General features: G+C 33.4%; 1 long non-coding RNA gene across 1 annotated transcript; it reads left to right on the plus strand.

Moving 5' to 3' along the window:
* Positions 1–1,388: 1,388 nt before the first annotated feature.
* On the plus strand, positions 1,389–3,038 carry LOC127835140 (uncharacterized). The gene is made up of 3 exons (XR_008028377.1): positions 1,389–1,475; positions 1,963–2,122; positions 2,773–3,038. It is a non-coding gene; the product is annotated as an uncharacterized LOC127835140 (long non-coding RNA).
* Positions 3,039–16,876: the final 13,838 nt, after the last annotated feature.

The raw sequence follows: 16,876 nt of genomic DNA on the forward strand, positions 1-16,876 counted from the left end.
GTATATAATTTCCCCTTTTACTTGTTGGTTCAACTGTTGTGTGAAGAGGCGAAGCTACTGAATACACAGGTGCGGTTAGTGAGAGAGGGAAAGTTGAGGAGACATCAGAATAAACAGACACTTCAGGTACAGGGGAAGCTCTGGGGAGTGTGGAAAAGATACAACGAGCGTTCCATCTCAACTAGTCAGCTGCTGGACTTGTGTTCAGCCATGTACGGACCTGTGTAAATAGTTGTTGTTGCTGTTGTTGTTGGTGTAAACAGTGTTTTAATTTGTTATGAATAAAACGTTTGAATAAAACCATTTTCATAAATTCAATGTTGATAATATTAAGATATAATTATATTGATTACTGATGTATTACTGTCTTTTTGTAAACTTTTCTTATTAATTCAATGTATTGATATTATTATACACACTGCGTAACTTTCTATTTGTATAAGTTGTTGTTGTTGTTGTATATAAGTACATATGTATCTAATAAACCATCAACACAAAAAAAAGTTTTTCTTATATATTTCTCTTTCTATTCATCTGTACTTTTTACATTTAACATAGATGCTAAAAATGTAACAATAAAAATGATGGGAACGAGTCGTTATATATTATATACGCAAAAACATAGTTATGTTACTGAGGTAACGCATAATATTAATTGCAAGATTTGATAAAATTCCAGGTGTAGAAATCTTGAACATATCATGCAGGATGCGATACAGTATTCCAGTTTCTGTTGAAAGTTCCTGAAAAAGGTGAAAGTTAAAGTAAAGCATCTTAACAAATTTCATCAAACTTCTAATTTGCCAAATCTTAAGATATTCTTTCAATACCCCACCAGTTTTTACCGACTTAAAACACAATAAAATCGAAATTAAATAAAAATCCTACCATATAAGTAATGATGGGGCGAGTCGTTATCTATGTGGGGCGAGTCGTTATACATGTGGGGCGAGTCGTTATAAAAGTGGGGCGAGTCGTTATAAAATGTGGGGCGAGTCGTTATGGGGCGAGTCGTTAAGGGGGCGAGTCGTTAGTAAACCGGCCCAACATAGGCCCGATATCATAATTAACACTCAAGAGAAAAGGTAACTTTGATTATTTTCTTTTTAATTTCTTGTTATGAAATTTAATTATTATGTCTCTTTTAAAAACCGTGTAAGATACTTGATATAAAATCAATATTATCATGTCCAGGAAGAGTAACCGTTGTTAAAAGGAAATACACAGGTTGCTTCCCTTGGCTCTTGTGCAGTGAATCTGCCCAGGCTTTGGAAGTAAACAAAATAAAGTATGTCAACTAAATTTATATCGCATAATGTTATAAAATACCTTTCATTTAATAAATATATTTGTCATATTACTTTTTATGTAAATATGCGTTTGAAATATTTGACTTTAAAATATATTCAGTCCTGTATGATCATACAAATAGGCGCGCGACAAAGCTGCATTGACTCAATTTCGAAATTATCAAGGTAGAACTATTCTGTCCTGGACTTTTTTATTTATTTTTGTTCGGAAACAATTTTATTTGTTTATTCACAAGATCAGACCATTTTTAGAGTGCTGTTTTTCTGAAATTGCTATCTGTCATTAAATGTCACATGTTTTCGCGACTGTTCAATGTTTGTTTAATTTCATGAATGAATAGCTAGTCAGCTATAAGTTGTTTCATAAATTTCTTTCTAATAAATTTTGTTGAAACTGAGAACGCTCCGTTTATTATATTAGCAATGTCAAAATCAAGGGATAAAACATACTGGCACTCGTACAGACAGGTAAACAAAATTGTTTCTATACACTTAAATCATGTTTACAATGCTGAGGAATCATGTTCCAGTACACCCAATGCAACAGGCCATTTGGCAGCTATTTCTTAGGTAATTACTTATTGTTCTTTTAGTATACAACATAAATTAATGAACTGAGAGCTGTGTACAGATGCTTTGTGTTTCTTTTCAGGTAAGCCATTTGTCTGTATTGGGTGGCCGAAACCGCGCTGATGTGTGCCGGCGCATTCTGAAGCATTGCATGTCAAATGAGGTGGCCAACCAGTACAGCTGGCATGGGAGGAAGAAAAAGGCAGTATTTGGAAAACTTCCATTGGCTGATGCTGTGCAGAGTAAGTTGTCATAGTATGTGTAAAAAGATAAGGTCACAGTTAGAACTAATACATAGTGCCAGTTACGCGGTCTCTGTAGTTTTCAGACTATACCTAAGGGGTCAATATAAAAAAACCGGGTCTGTATACAACCCCGCGTTCTAGGCACCTTTAATTACTATGAGGGGGTTGTAGGAATTTGTAATGCAATCAAATGTCACAATAAGGTCTTATATCGAAAACCACAATCACGTCTGAAATTGAAATTTCATGTACCTCGCAATTAATGTCGCTATACATTTCCTTGTATGAGACGTAAAATAAATGACGTATTTATATATATTACAATATAAGGTACCCCTATACACCTTAATTCGTGTTAATATCGGGTAAAAAAGGGTATGGAGATACATGTATTTAAAGTGGGAACCCAATGACCTATTTCTTAATCAGAGACCCCGTAACTGGCCATATGTGTGAATATATATATACATACAGAATTACATCCGGCTGTTTTTCTTTTTCAAAAGTAGTCTTCATATTGTAATTTAAAAAGGGTTAAGAAATAATATTGGTTTATAAACTGCCCAGTATCGTTAATTCTTGCAACCCTGTTTGAACATATAATGGATATAGAATAATATGAGCCTACATGTCATTACCATTTTCAGAAGCTGTCATGCGGTCCTTGAAATGCACAGCTGCAGAAGTTGAACATGAGTGCAGGGAATGGTTTAGAACAGCCTCTGACCGTGACGGTGGAAGAAAAAAGAGGACAGCCAAAAAAAGTGATGAACGGTCCCAATGAATTTTAACTCGTGTGTGTTTTAACTTTTAATTTAGTCTCCTGCTGCAATTTGTTATGATGTAAAGGTCTCTTTGAACTTGAAATTAATGATTTTACACAACTTTTCTTTTAATATGCATACTGATGGAAGCAGTGTATATTTTTTTGTTTTTTTTGCCTTTATTACCTAAATAGCTGTTACTCTGTGTGTTACTTAGGTAAACGTAACTTTTCAATATATTATTGTTCTAATTGTTTTCATTTGTCATTTTTGAAGAAAACAAGTTTCATGAAGTTTGCATTAATATTGAAGACAATTTCCTTGTAATATTTTTTATTCAAAACTTTATAGAAATGCCCATAATTTATGTCTAAGTTCAGGGGACATACAAGGTGTTTATTTCTGAAAATACTCAATTATAAAAACCAATTCCCTCAATTCATTTTGAATTTGATAAGTGACAGAACTCAATGAAATTGGGAAATGTTGTGTCAATATATATATTTACCTGCAGTTCAGAAAAAGTACAACTGATTAACTACAAGTCTTATTCCACATTTCACAGCTAGTATTTACCATTTAAGACTATTCAACAATGAGGAATTGCTTGACTTGATTTAGGGGGAAAAAATGTGTTCTGCCATTGAGAACATGGCCCATTACCTTAAAGTGAGATTTCTAGTCACTTGTACACTTAACATTTTGTGCCATTACTATGTTGTGTTTTTTTTTGCTGGATAGCAATTTGCTGAATTTACTTGTCACAATTTTTTGTGTATCCTATGACTGATATGTTGTATTTTGCTGACTAGTCTTGTTACTATTTTTTTGTATCATATGACTACATTGTTGTATTTTGCTGACTAGTCTTACTTGTTACTATTTATTGTGTATCGTATGACTACTATGTTGTATTTTGCTGACTAGTCTTATTTGTTACTATGTTTTGTGTATCGTATGACTACTATGTTGTACTTTGCTCACTAGTCTTACTTGTTACTATTTTTTGTGTATGGTATGACTACTTTGTTGTATTTTGCTAACTAGTCTTAATTGTTACTATTTTGTGTGTATCTTATGACTAATTTGTTGTATTTTGCTGACTAGTCTTACTTGTTACAATTTTTTGTGTATCGTATGACTACTATGTTGTATTTTGCTAACTAGTCTTAATTGTTACTATTTTATGGGTATCGTACGCTATCCAGTTTAAAGAAAGGGTTATTTTATTAATTGCCAGGGTATATAGACCAGTTTTGATAATATGGGTGATATGAACCATTTATACATGCATGTTTGGTAATTTTCCATGTATACAATATGCGTGTTGGATACGTTGGTTTTCTTCATAATTCTCTATTTTATTTTCATTTGCTGAATATTCTATTACCAAAATACAAAACTCAAGTCATTTGGTCATTTAACATTTTGTTTCAATGTGTTACTTTTTCAGTTTCTGTACCTGTAGAATTATAGAGTCTGTTTAAATAATTTCTTTTACATTTGTTGTTAGTCAATGTATATATTAATTAATTTTACACCATAAGAATAAAAATGTTGGAATTAGTAATAAATCAGTTTAATATTTTCAGTTTCAAGACAGTAGTATAATTAGCAAATACTGTGTTCCAGTTTGGTTGAAAAGAATGTAAAAATAAAATGTTGTCTGAAGAAAATGTTCTTTCATTTATTTAAGAAACTGTTTTAGGCCCTTAACACTACCAACAACAATTAAAAACAATTGAGGCTAGACAGGGACTGAGGAATGGTTAAAAGTATGTCGGCATTATGCTGGCTCAAGAAGGTATCGCCGATATACATACCAATGTCGGGCCAACATCGAGCCGTGTTGCACTCCCGATCTCGGGCCGATATACATACCAATGTCGGGCCAACATCGAACCGTATTGCACTCCCGATCTCGGGCCGATGTAATTACCGATGTCGGGCCGATATACATACCGATGTCGGGCCAACATTGCGCCGTGTTGCACTCCCGTTGTCGGGCCGATGTAATTACCGATGTCGGGCTGATATTGAAAAAATGGGATCCTTGTTTATGCATAGACATATGTAATATATATTCGTCCGGTAAAGCTTAGACAGTTCTTTGATGGTTAATTTTCGAGAACACCGAATCTTTGTAATTTTACTACTGACGTTTGCTTCTTAAATGGAAATTTGCGCCGAAGTGTTCTCGAAAACCAGAGCAACACACAAAACGCGTGGTATACCGATCGAAAGCTATATGCATGCCATATTGCGTGCACTAGGTCGTATGAAAGTCAGAGGATGATCAGCAAAGATATTGGGAAAAAACCTACCTTGCGCGGCTGTTTGTTGTCATAAAATGACTACTGACGTTGACTTTTGTGGTCACGTGACAGTTTTTGTTCATTCACAGTGCTCCTGATACTTCTAAATTACTCACTGCTCTACTTCTGCTTCTCTTCTTCTTCCATGTGATGTACAAATCTCACTCCGAAGCATAGTCGTGCATTTTATTTTTACAATGTGTTCGTGGGAGTGCAGTTTAAAAAAATAAAACCTTTAATATGTATAATGTTTGAATTGGAGGCCGGCCAGTCCATCCCTGAACGACTATGTGGTATGTAGAACTGTGAGGTGCTTTGGTAGCTGGTTCCACAATCGAGCTCAAGAGATGAGACAGAGAGAGACAGAGAAAGAGACAGTTTATTTCAATCCAATAAGGCATTTAAGCCCACGAGGACATATATACAATACAAGTGTTGAAGAACAGTGAAGACTAGAATACAAAATTTTAACAAAAGTTGTACCGGGTAGTTGTATATTTCCAACATCTGGAGAAGATTACTTTGAGAACAATATTTAAAAACAATACAAAAAAAAAACATACATGCAAGATAATTCTGGAACGTTTTCTAAGCATTTAACCAATCTATTTTAAACAATCTTTCAAATATCATCATATAAGCATGATAGTATGTTGTTTAAAAGAAGCCTTTTAGGGCTGTATTCTAAACATATACATCGATTTAACAAACAATGACAAAAAGAGTAGTTATATATACACATTTACATAAGTATGCCATATTACACCACTTTATCCTGCATTGAATGGTTTCTCTACATCGGCCTCTTCGGATATGTTTATAAATTTAGTTCAATTTTACTATTACGAAAAACAAGTACAATAACCAATCGCAAAGAAACCTTTAACTACAAAAATATAATATAGGTTAATCATTTAACTTGTATGAATTATATATCTATCACAGATGGTATTTTAACATCTATGGGATAAACATTAAGAGTGCCATATATATATGCTTTACCGAAACGAAAATGTAAGACTTATATCATGGCAACTGCTATGACTAACATCTGTACTTAAGTTAACAATTTATATCCACTTTTATATATTTGTCTTACCGAAAGAAACATGTAAGACAAATATTGTGGAAACTAGACTTATAATGACACGTAATAATACATTAATTGTAAGATCTTGAACTACATTATGATTTAACGAGTAAGACAGACATTATAGATGTTTTTGTCATATCAATTCATACGATAGCACGCTTATATGGTGTGATGTTAACATAAACAGCAGAATTAATTTTGCTTTAACAATTTCAGATTAGTTCACTACAATACTTTAAAGTTGTACAGAGCAACGATATTATAGCCTGGTAAATATAATAATACAAATGGTAATAAGGCAACATGTCTTATCTATTAATCGTAATAGGAAAAATGCATGTAAATGTTATAATGTAATCGTATTTCACTACAATACATTACAGTTGTAAATAGCAACGCTATCATAGTCAGGTATACGTAACAATTAAAACGGCATAAAGGCCTCATATCATATTTATTATCCGTATTACAATATGTATGTTACAGTAACCAACCAACATGTTAACATAGTTTGCGTATGGTTTCTGTAATATACCAAGGAACATACATAGTACATCAGACATATTAACAGTTTCAGCAGGAACACACAGCAAACATGAAATATATACAATTCACGTACAAAGAAACACATAGAAAGCATGTATGTACAGTATCACAAGAAAAACATTGTGCATCAATTTTTACCATGTCAATTTCTATACATTACCTCATTTCTAATAATAAATGCTTTATGAATATAGGTTCCTAAGTTTCTAAGTATATTCTCATCTGACTGAATAAGATCTACGAATTTAGCCATGCTAGGTCTAAACCAATATTTTCTGCCAATATATGTTTTCCTAATGTCAGTATACATTACACATTCCATAACAAAATGATATTCATCCTCAATTTTATTGCATCTTGAACATTTTCTATCACTTATTGGGGTACTCAAAGGTCTGGTCCATCGACCAGCCTCAATATGCAATCTATGCGACGAGACTCGAAAACGAGAAAACGATTGACAAAACTTACTAATATTAAAGCATTCAAGATATGGTTGAAATCTAAAAGATGAAATTGTGTTGTAGAATAAAGCTCTACTAGACTGAGTTAATCTGGCGTACCAGTTCTGTATAAATTGGTCATTTAATCTCTGCTTAACAATATATAGAAAAATGTTAATATTACCTACACCTTGAAAAGTCCAGGCATCAACAAAACCAAGCGAGCACAATAAGTTCTTCAATAAGGAGCACCAGTTTGTTTTATTGGGATACAATTCTAAATCATTCTTTAATAAATTATACACAAGAAGAATATACTTATTTTCTTTCGATTGAAGAATTCGTAACCAATATTTAAAAGCCTTATACATATGTATAGTTTTAAAAGATACTCTGTCTAATTCGCCATATATAAAATCGTTCTGAGTAGTATTCTTCACACCAATCGGTTTTTTGCAAAATCTCATATGTAATGATTCAACATATTTCACAACAATAATTCAAAATTGGCGATACAAGCTTATCGAAAAGTTCCAACTTGTGTTTTGGCGGTATATAAGTAAATTGTGTTGTGTTGTAAATTTATTCAAAGTAAAAATGGCTTTCTGTGCCTGTCCGGCCAACGTACTTTGTGCGGTACTAAGCGAATCCCCTGTAGTAAAAACCACACCTAAATAACAGAATTTGTTAACTATTTCAATTGGTTCGCCATTATAATAAAATGCAATGTCATTTGGAATAGAACCGCCATTTCTAAAAATCATAACTTTTGTTTTAGCAACATTTACCTTCAGTTTCCATGTTAAACAATAATCATATAATATATCAATACTACGCTGTAATGATTCAGCCGAACTTGCAAAGATGACAATGTCGTCGGCATACAATAACATAAATATCTTAAACATATTAACATCTATACCATCTGCATTGTTATGAATAAACATATCTTCTAAATCATTGATAAACATGGAAAATAAAAAGGGAGATAAGCACTCCCCCTGACGTACCCCAAGAGTGCATGTTTATTCATCCCTTAACTTATTGCAATACTTAACTCTAGACTTAACAGAATCGTATATTGATTTAACAATGTTGAGTATAAAACCTCGAAGTCCCAGCTGTATCAGCTTAAACCAAAGATTTTCATGAACAACATAGTCAAACGCTTTAGTATAATCAACACATTAATAATGTATAGAGTTGTTTCCCTTGATTCAGAACATGTGTTATTAAACCGTTAAGCACAAATATATTATCTACCGTACTCATATTTGCCTAAATCCTGCTTGGGCTTCTATATACACGTTTTACTTTTCGGCCCACGATTTCAATCTATTATCTATAATCCTAGTAAACAGCTTACCTAAACTACTCAATAAAGTTATACCACGATAATTATCCATATTATTTATACTGCCTTTTTTATGAAGTGGAATCACAAAGCCTTCCGACTATCGCTTAGGGAAATATGCGTATTTAAAAATCTTATTAAACAATGTATAAAAAAACGTTCATCAATGCATTTTAACCGACAGTAAACATTTCGTTTATTAAACAATCAGGACCACCTGACCTGTTGGTTTTCAACTGGTTAATGGCTGCTGTTATTTCCGTAATAGTTATACATGTGTTTAATTCACTGAACATAATTTTAAATTCATCATTTTCGTACCTGTCAATAAAATACATACTATCTTCATCAGGTGTAAAATACCTATCTTCTGGATTATTAACAGCTTTAAAATAATTTTCAAACATCGACATTCATATATTTGACTTTTTGATACCAGCAGATTCCTTTAACATATTCCAATATAAACGAGGATTTTTGTGCCTGTTACGCAACAGTTTACTTGTGTTTTTTTTAATCATAATTGTTTCTACATTTTCTTATTGTCAACTTATAATCCGACCTAAATTTCACCATATTCACTCTTGTTTTATCATTTTGTCTAATTATATACTGATTAAGACATCTTAAGAAAATATTCCTTTTCTGAAAACACTCCTCGTTAAACCATGGCTGTGAACTTTCCGAGTTAACAACATAATTACTATTGTCTGTACATATATTTTTAACAAAAAGTGAGGCAATATTGTCTAAAATAGTTTCGAAATTATTTTTACACACATCTATATCATCACATGTCATGCTAGTCAACAGATAAAGAAGGAGTGACGGTAGGTGTCTGTTTTGCAGTATGGCATCCAGTGACGGACCACTGCATCACCCATGTCTTCTAGTCCATGTCCTCGTGTAGATGTGATGGATCGCCGGAGGGGGTCGGTGGCTGGAATGTCGAGAAGACCATAGCTGATCCGATGCATCATCAGGAGTTTTGAGTGCTGGCGGCGGAGTTCTAGGGTACGTAGCCCAAGGACTGCGATCATCTGGCTAGTGCTGCTTGTGGTCCTGTAATTGCCTGTGATGAATCGCGCTGCTCTTCGCTGCACCGCCTTTAACTGTTGGATACATGTCTGTGTGTGCGGGTCCCAATCTGATGATTCCTAGTCGATGACAGGTCTGACTTAAAGTACGGCAGCTTTATGTCTTTCGGGCAACTGGAGAAGTTTCTTCGGAGGAAGGCGAGTTAGTTATTGGCAGACTTAGTGCGGCTGTCCACATGTGGTGTCCAGGAAAGATCGCCGGCAAGTGTCACACCAACAGGTGGGTAGCGTGTGGCTATGATATTAATTAGTGAAAACATCATTTTGAATGATAAATAATCATATTATAACGAAAAATTAACTTTTCTGAAAAAAAATATTTCACTATCAAATATATATATAACAAGGTATGCAACTCAAAATCACCCCAAAACGGGGTGCATCGCTTTGAACAGCCATATCTTCATCAATTGTGCAGCGATTTTCACGATCTTGGTCTTATTCAACGCAGAAATTAATTTCCTTTCTGGAAATGCATATGTCTTGCAATATTTTTACAAATGCTGGGTCAACTTTTAAGAAATAACACGATACACAACTCGCATGACCCAGTTGACAGTGATCATGCTGTCTTTAAGACTGATATCTTCACGGAGTAAAGGGCAACTTCCCTACAAAGTTCATGTAGTTCGATACCATAATTCAATAAAACGTATGAAAAAACATTATTACCGTTCTTGTCGTTACATTCTGCATCAAGACTAACTGTCCAGCGCCGTTTGAAACCTTTGTTTTTTACATACATTTCAACTAACTGACATTTTAAACATGCGAGTGATTGCATTGGTCCAATGCGGAGGTGTGTCTTTACAACTGGAGATTTCATTCATAAAGAATGCATGATCACTGTCAACTGGGTCATGCGTGTTTTGTATCGTGTTATTTCTTAAAAGTTGACCCAGCATTTGTAAAAATATTGCAAGACATATACATTTATAGAAAGGAAATTCATTTCTGCGTTGAATAAAACCGAGATCGTGAAAATCGCTTCACAATTGATGAAGATATGGCTGTTCAAAGCGATGCCCCCCGTTTTGGGCTGATTTTGAGTTGCATACCTTGTTATATATATATATTTGATAGTGAAATATTTTTTTTCAGAAAAGTTAATTTTTCGTTATAATATGATTATTTATCATTCAAAATGATGTTTTCACTAATTAATATCATAGCCACACGCTAACCACCTGTGGTCACACCTAAATACTTTCCTATCTTGGCTAAGGCTAGCCTGTGCCCGTGGATGCTGTATAGTCTGCTTGTTACACTGTATAAAGTAGTATTTACCAATTATATACAATATACTGTAGCCTGTGGTAACACGTGTTTACTGCTACTGAACTACTTATTTGTTTAAGATTACTGGTTTGTAGCCTATAACTTGATAAAGTCGTAAGCAACCAACTACCTCACATCCGCTTCCGGAGCATTTCTTATATGCCGCCAAGTCAACCTAAGATACTGAATTTTACACAATAAATTCGTAATGATTTGATTTTGGAAGCCTCGATGCTTTCCATGTTGACACCATATGATAAATTTAGTGGCAGTTGCAACATCATTGAAATCGTAAGTACATTTATTTCGTAAAAAAGAGTAATGTGCTAAACTAAGAGCACGTGCACTTCGTGCGAGGTTTTTATTAAGGTTCATGTAAAGTGTAAAAAGGCGTATTCTTCACATAGAAATACTTCAATAAATATTATGGCAATAAATTCAATTTATAAGTCAATAGCCTCGTAAACACTTGTAGAACATATAAGAAAATGCTAATAAAAAAGATATGATGCAAAATGTTGCTTTTGAAGAAATATACAGCGCATGCATGAAATTATCAAAATAACAAACATAGTTAAATTGAACAAATTCCTTTGGTCAAAATATTGTATACACTTAATGTTAGGTACTACAAATGAAAAGTCCACACAACACACACCAACAATCCTAAAATAAGGAAAATAAAAACATATAAAAATGTCAAAAATTAACACAATAATTGGGAACTACTTTAAGTATGGTGGACTTACCAGTGAACCTTCATTTTCAAAATTACTCATTTACTCGCAATACAGTACTCATTATAGTCACAAAATGACACAATTACAAAAAATAAACTATATTACCAAAAGGGAAAACACTTTGATTGTTCATTTGAAATATATAGGACTCGGAAAGACGACTAATTGGCTACCTGAAAACAAATTACAACATGTTTATGTCACATCTCGAACTCCATACACGTTAGTTAAACATGTGGGGCATAAAACATCCGGTTTCAAGGAAGTCTACATAACAATGTTACAATTAACGATCTAGGCATAATATTTGTGGGATCGGAAAAATGAATTATACAAATGTTGGGCACACGCACATATTAAACCAACTGAACACTTACATTTCTATAAAAACCTTGTCATCGATGAAAAAGTGCATTTGTTATTGTCTTGTCATGTTTACTTGTTCAGGAAGCCATTATTTGCCGGAAGTATATTCGAAAAATATTTCGTTTCAAAATCGATCATTGATAAATTACTCACGATCCGTTTGTTCTAAAATTTGTATAATTTGTTTATGAGGTAATTTCAAGTTATGTTATAAAGTAAATATTTAATATAAGCAATATTTAACAAATTCGCAAATACGAATCAATACACATTTCTGACCAAGATGGACGACCGATGAAATTAAATCGGGAGGAGAGTCAATTATATCAAGATTCTTTTCAAATAGTGCGTTTCAAGTAAGTGTCATTGTTATGGAGATATTATGAAAATGATATATTTTCATTAATTTTATTTTATAAGATCATAGCTCTTATTGATCGCATGCTATGCGCGCAGAAAGTTAGTATTTTTCCAAAATCTATAAATAGCGACTCATGGCATTGACATGTTCATTTTGAAATACGCATAGTGTCTTTGTGGGGCTGTAACAGTATTGACGCAATTCAATGCTCGGAGTACCTTACATATAACTTGCATATTCTGTTGGTGTTTTTATTTGGTGCATTTGTGTTTTTTTTAATGAAGTTGAGAATTTGCCATACCTTGCAATATTTTTGATAATAATTACATTATTACTACCATTTCTGAGTGTTTTTTTTTAATTGTGTACATATATGGAATAAAAATGTGATTATTGCAACCATATGTAAATTTCATTAACTTATTTTGGATATAACTGATCATTTTTATATTTTAAAATTTCATCTATATGGGGTCATTTTGGGACTTTACATGAACCTTAATTAGGTAATGAATGAACACATGTCAAATGGGCTTGATCTTCTTATTCAATATTAATCTTTCACTATCCAACAGACATGTAAAATAAAACTTGTGTATAATGGTTTTGTTTTTGCTTTTTAATATACAGCCTGTGCCTTTTGAGAAAATTAGCACCATAAACAATTAAATTGGGAAAACAAAACATTAATATGCTTATAAATAACAATATTTGATCGTTTATAAGTGCATTCTTAACTGCATTTTTTATATTTACGTTATAAAGTGCCAGGAATTGTACAGTTTTTTTTAAATACTTAAAACTCGATAAACCAAGCATCAAGTTTATTGGAAAAGTATGTTTTAGTAAATGTGTGTCAGTTTTGGGGGGAAAATGTTTTGTGCCATTAGGAAACAGCCTGTAAAAGGCTGTAATTTTTGGCAAAAACCCCCACTGTGTTCAATGGTTTTAGTTGGCAAAATTACTTAATGCCCCCAGTATCCAAATTTTGCACAAAGACATGCTCCAAATACCAATTCATGTAATCTGTACAAACTATTTTCTGAAACTCGGCAAAAAAACAAAAGACAATTTATTTGATTAATCGACCTGTTTTTGTCATAGGTGCTCGATGGCAATGTTTTATTTATTTATTTATATTTTTTTAGCTCATCTATTGTTTGTAAAAAAAAGAGCTATTGTCATCACCTTGGCGTCGGTGTCTGCGTCCAGTTAAGTTTTGTGTTTAGGTCCACTTTTCTCAGAAAGTATCAACGCTATTGCATTCAAACTTGGTACACTTACTTACCATCATGAGGGGACTGGGCAGGCAAAATTAGATAACTCTTGACGTGCATTTTGACAGAATTATGTGCCCTTTTTATACTTAGAAAATTGAAAATGTGGTTAAGTTTTGTGTTTAGGTCCATTTTATTCCTTAAGTATCAAAGCTATTGCTTTCATACTTGTAACACTTACTTACTATCATAAGGAGACTGTGCAGGCAAAGTTATGTAACTCTGGTTGGTATTTTTACAGAATTATGTGCCCTTTTTATACTTAGAAAATAAAAAATTTGGTTAAGTTTTGTGTTTAGGTCCACTTTATTCCTACAGTATCAAAGCTATTGCTTTCATACTTGCAACACTTATTAACTATCATAAGGGGACTGTGCAGGCAAAGTTATGTAACTCTGACTGGCATTTGGACGGAATTATGGGCCCTTTATACTTAGAAAATTGAAAATTTGGTTAAGTTTTGTGTTTTGATCCACTTTACCCCTAAAGTATCATAGATATTGCTTTCATACTTGGAACACTCGCAAACTATCATAAGGGGACAGTAAAAGGACAAGTTGCATAACTCTGGTTGTCATTTTGATGGAATTATGGCCTTTTTTTGACTTAGTAACTTTGAATATATGGTTAAATTTTGTGTTTAGATCCACTTTACTTCTAAAGTATCAAAGCTATTGCTTTCAAACTTCAAATACTTTCATGCTATCATGAGGGTACTGTACCTGGCAAGTTGAATTTTACCTTGGCCTTTGAATGACCTTGACTATCAAGGTCAAATTATTAAATTTTGCTAAAATTGCCATAACTTCTTTATTTATGATTAGATTTGATTGATACTTTGACCTAACAACTCTAACCTGACTTACCACAATAGACTCCACCCAAACCATCCCCCACGCCCCCCATCCCAAAATCCCCCCCCCCCTCCCCCAAAAAGAAAATAATTTTTTTTTTTTTCATTTTCTTTAAAGATCATCTGATAAATGACTACACCCTCACACTATACCCCCCCGCCCCCCCCCCCCCCATTTTTTTTTAAACATGGTTATAAAACATTATTTTTTTCTAAATTTTATTTTTGAAATACCGTCCAACCATCCCACCCAAGAATACCCCCCCCCCCCAAAAAAAAAGATAATTTGATAAATGACCACACACCCACACTATAACCCTCTCCACCCCTCCCTCCCTCCTTTGTGATTTAAGTATTGAGGTAGGTCCCTTCACCTTTAAAAGAAAAATAGATGAGCGGTCTGCACCCGCAAGGCGGTGCTCTTGTTTGTTTTAGTTGCCCATTGTTTATTATAGTGCAAACACATACTAAATCAGTAAAAATCTTCCACATACTAAATCCAAAAAAATCACTCAACCGATTTGGCTATAGGCTAGAATTTTCACTCAACTGACTTGGTCGACGGTTGAATGGGTTAAATCCAAGACTGCATATATATCAGAATAGAAATATATTGGAATAACTCATTGTTAGAAAATTAAAAAGGTTAATTTTTCTGCAAAGGATGGCATATTTAAGGTATCTTTAAATAGAACAATTATACAACTATAGAGTGAGACAATTTTATAGTTTAGAGCATTTACAAAACTTGTATTGGTTGAATACCAGTGATTTGTGTTAATTTCTATAGATTTATTATAATAATGTGTGCGAATACAAAGAACAGCTAAAAACTGAAAACACTAGTAGCATGAACCAACAATTGGTAGGGAACTCGTGATGACAGTAAACAAAAAATCACACTTTATTATCTCGCTTTACATGGGTCAAAATAATATTTAAAACCTCTTTCTGATTGAATAAACAGTCCGAAATCATCAAATTACAAGGGGTTTTTCACATTTTGGTAAATTGACAACATTTAAAAAAATGTTTTAGATTCGCAAATTTTCATTGTAGTTATGATATTTGTGAGGAAACAGTAATACCAACACCTTTTTCAGTGTTCGACACAAACTAATCTGAGTAAGGAGTCATTTTTGAAATTTAGGAGTCCAAACATATTTCAAGGAGTCCAATAATTAAGACACTTTTTATATCGTATTTTTCGGGTCATAACACAAGTCAATACTGGTACATGAAATATTAAATTTTTATTTTATGTTTGTTTTTTCAGATCGAAATTCAAAGTGACTGTTGTTAAATATATGTTATATCACATTGCAAAAAATTAAACACATGCCATTATTATTTAAGTTAATAATTAACTTAATTATTGTAAGGTTTCAACATATACTATTTTCTATGATGCATTATTAACCAGGTTTTCCGAAGGAAAAAACTGGTTATTAGATTGGCGAATGCGGGCGGGCTGGCTGGCTGGCTGGCGGGCTGGCTGGCGGGCGGGCGGAACAAGCTTGTCCGGGCCATAACTATGTCGTTCATTGTCAGATTTTAAAATCATTTGGCACATTTGTTCACCATCATTGGACGGTGTGTCGCACGAAATAATTACATCGATATCTCCAAGGTCAAGGTCACACTTTTAGTTCAAAGGTCAAAAATGGCCATAAATGAGCTTGTCCTGGCCTTAACTATGTCATTCATTGTGAGATTTTAAAATCATTTGGCACATTTGTTCACCATCATGGGATGGTGTGTCGCACAAAAGAATCTCCAAGGTCAAGGTCACACTTTGAGTTCATAGGTAAAAAATGGCCATAAATGAGCTTGTCCTGGCCATAACTATGTCATTCATTGTGAGATTTTAAAATCATTTGGCACATTTGTTCACCATCATGGGACGGTGTGTCGCACGAAAGAATCACGTCAATATCTCAAATGTCAAGGTCGCCACAACTAAAAATAGATTTTTTTTAAAAACATACTTACAAAGGGGGTTAATTTTGTTTGTTCTTTTCAAAAGTTCAGTTTGAGTTTTCTCCCTTTATCAGATTTTTCTTTTCACAATGAAAACCTGGTTTTGTGACAATTTTGTCCCTTGTGATTGATTGTTTTACCTTGACATTAGGGTTACTATAACAAACCATTCTCGGAGCATTCTGTTTTGTTAATGTCAATCACATCACAAGGATGTAACAGCCCTATACTTCTCATTACTGTATACATGTTCTCCATAATTATTTCTAAGAACGTGGAAATTT

This window comes from Dreissena polymorpha, chromosome 6, assembly GCF_020536995.1.
Source record: "Dreissena polymorpha isolate Duluth1 chromosome 6, UMN_Dpol_1.0, whole genome shotgun sequence".
Taxonomy (NCBI): domain Eukaryota; kingdom Metazoa; phylum Mollusca; class Bivalvia; order Myida; family Dreissenidae; genus Dreissena; species Dreissena polymorpha.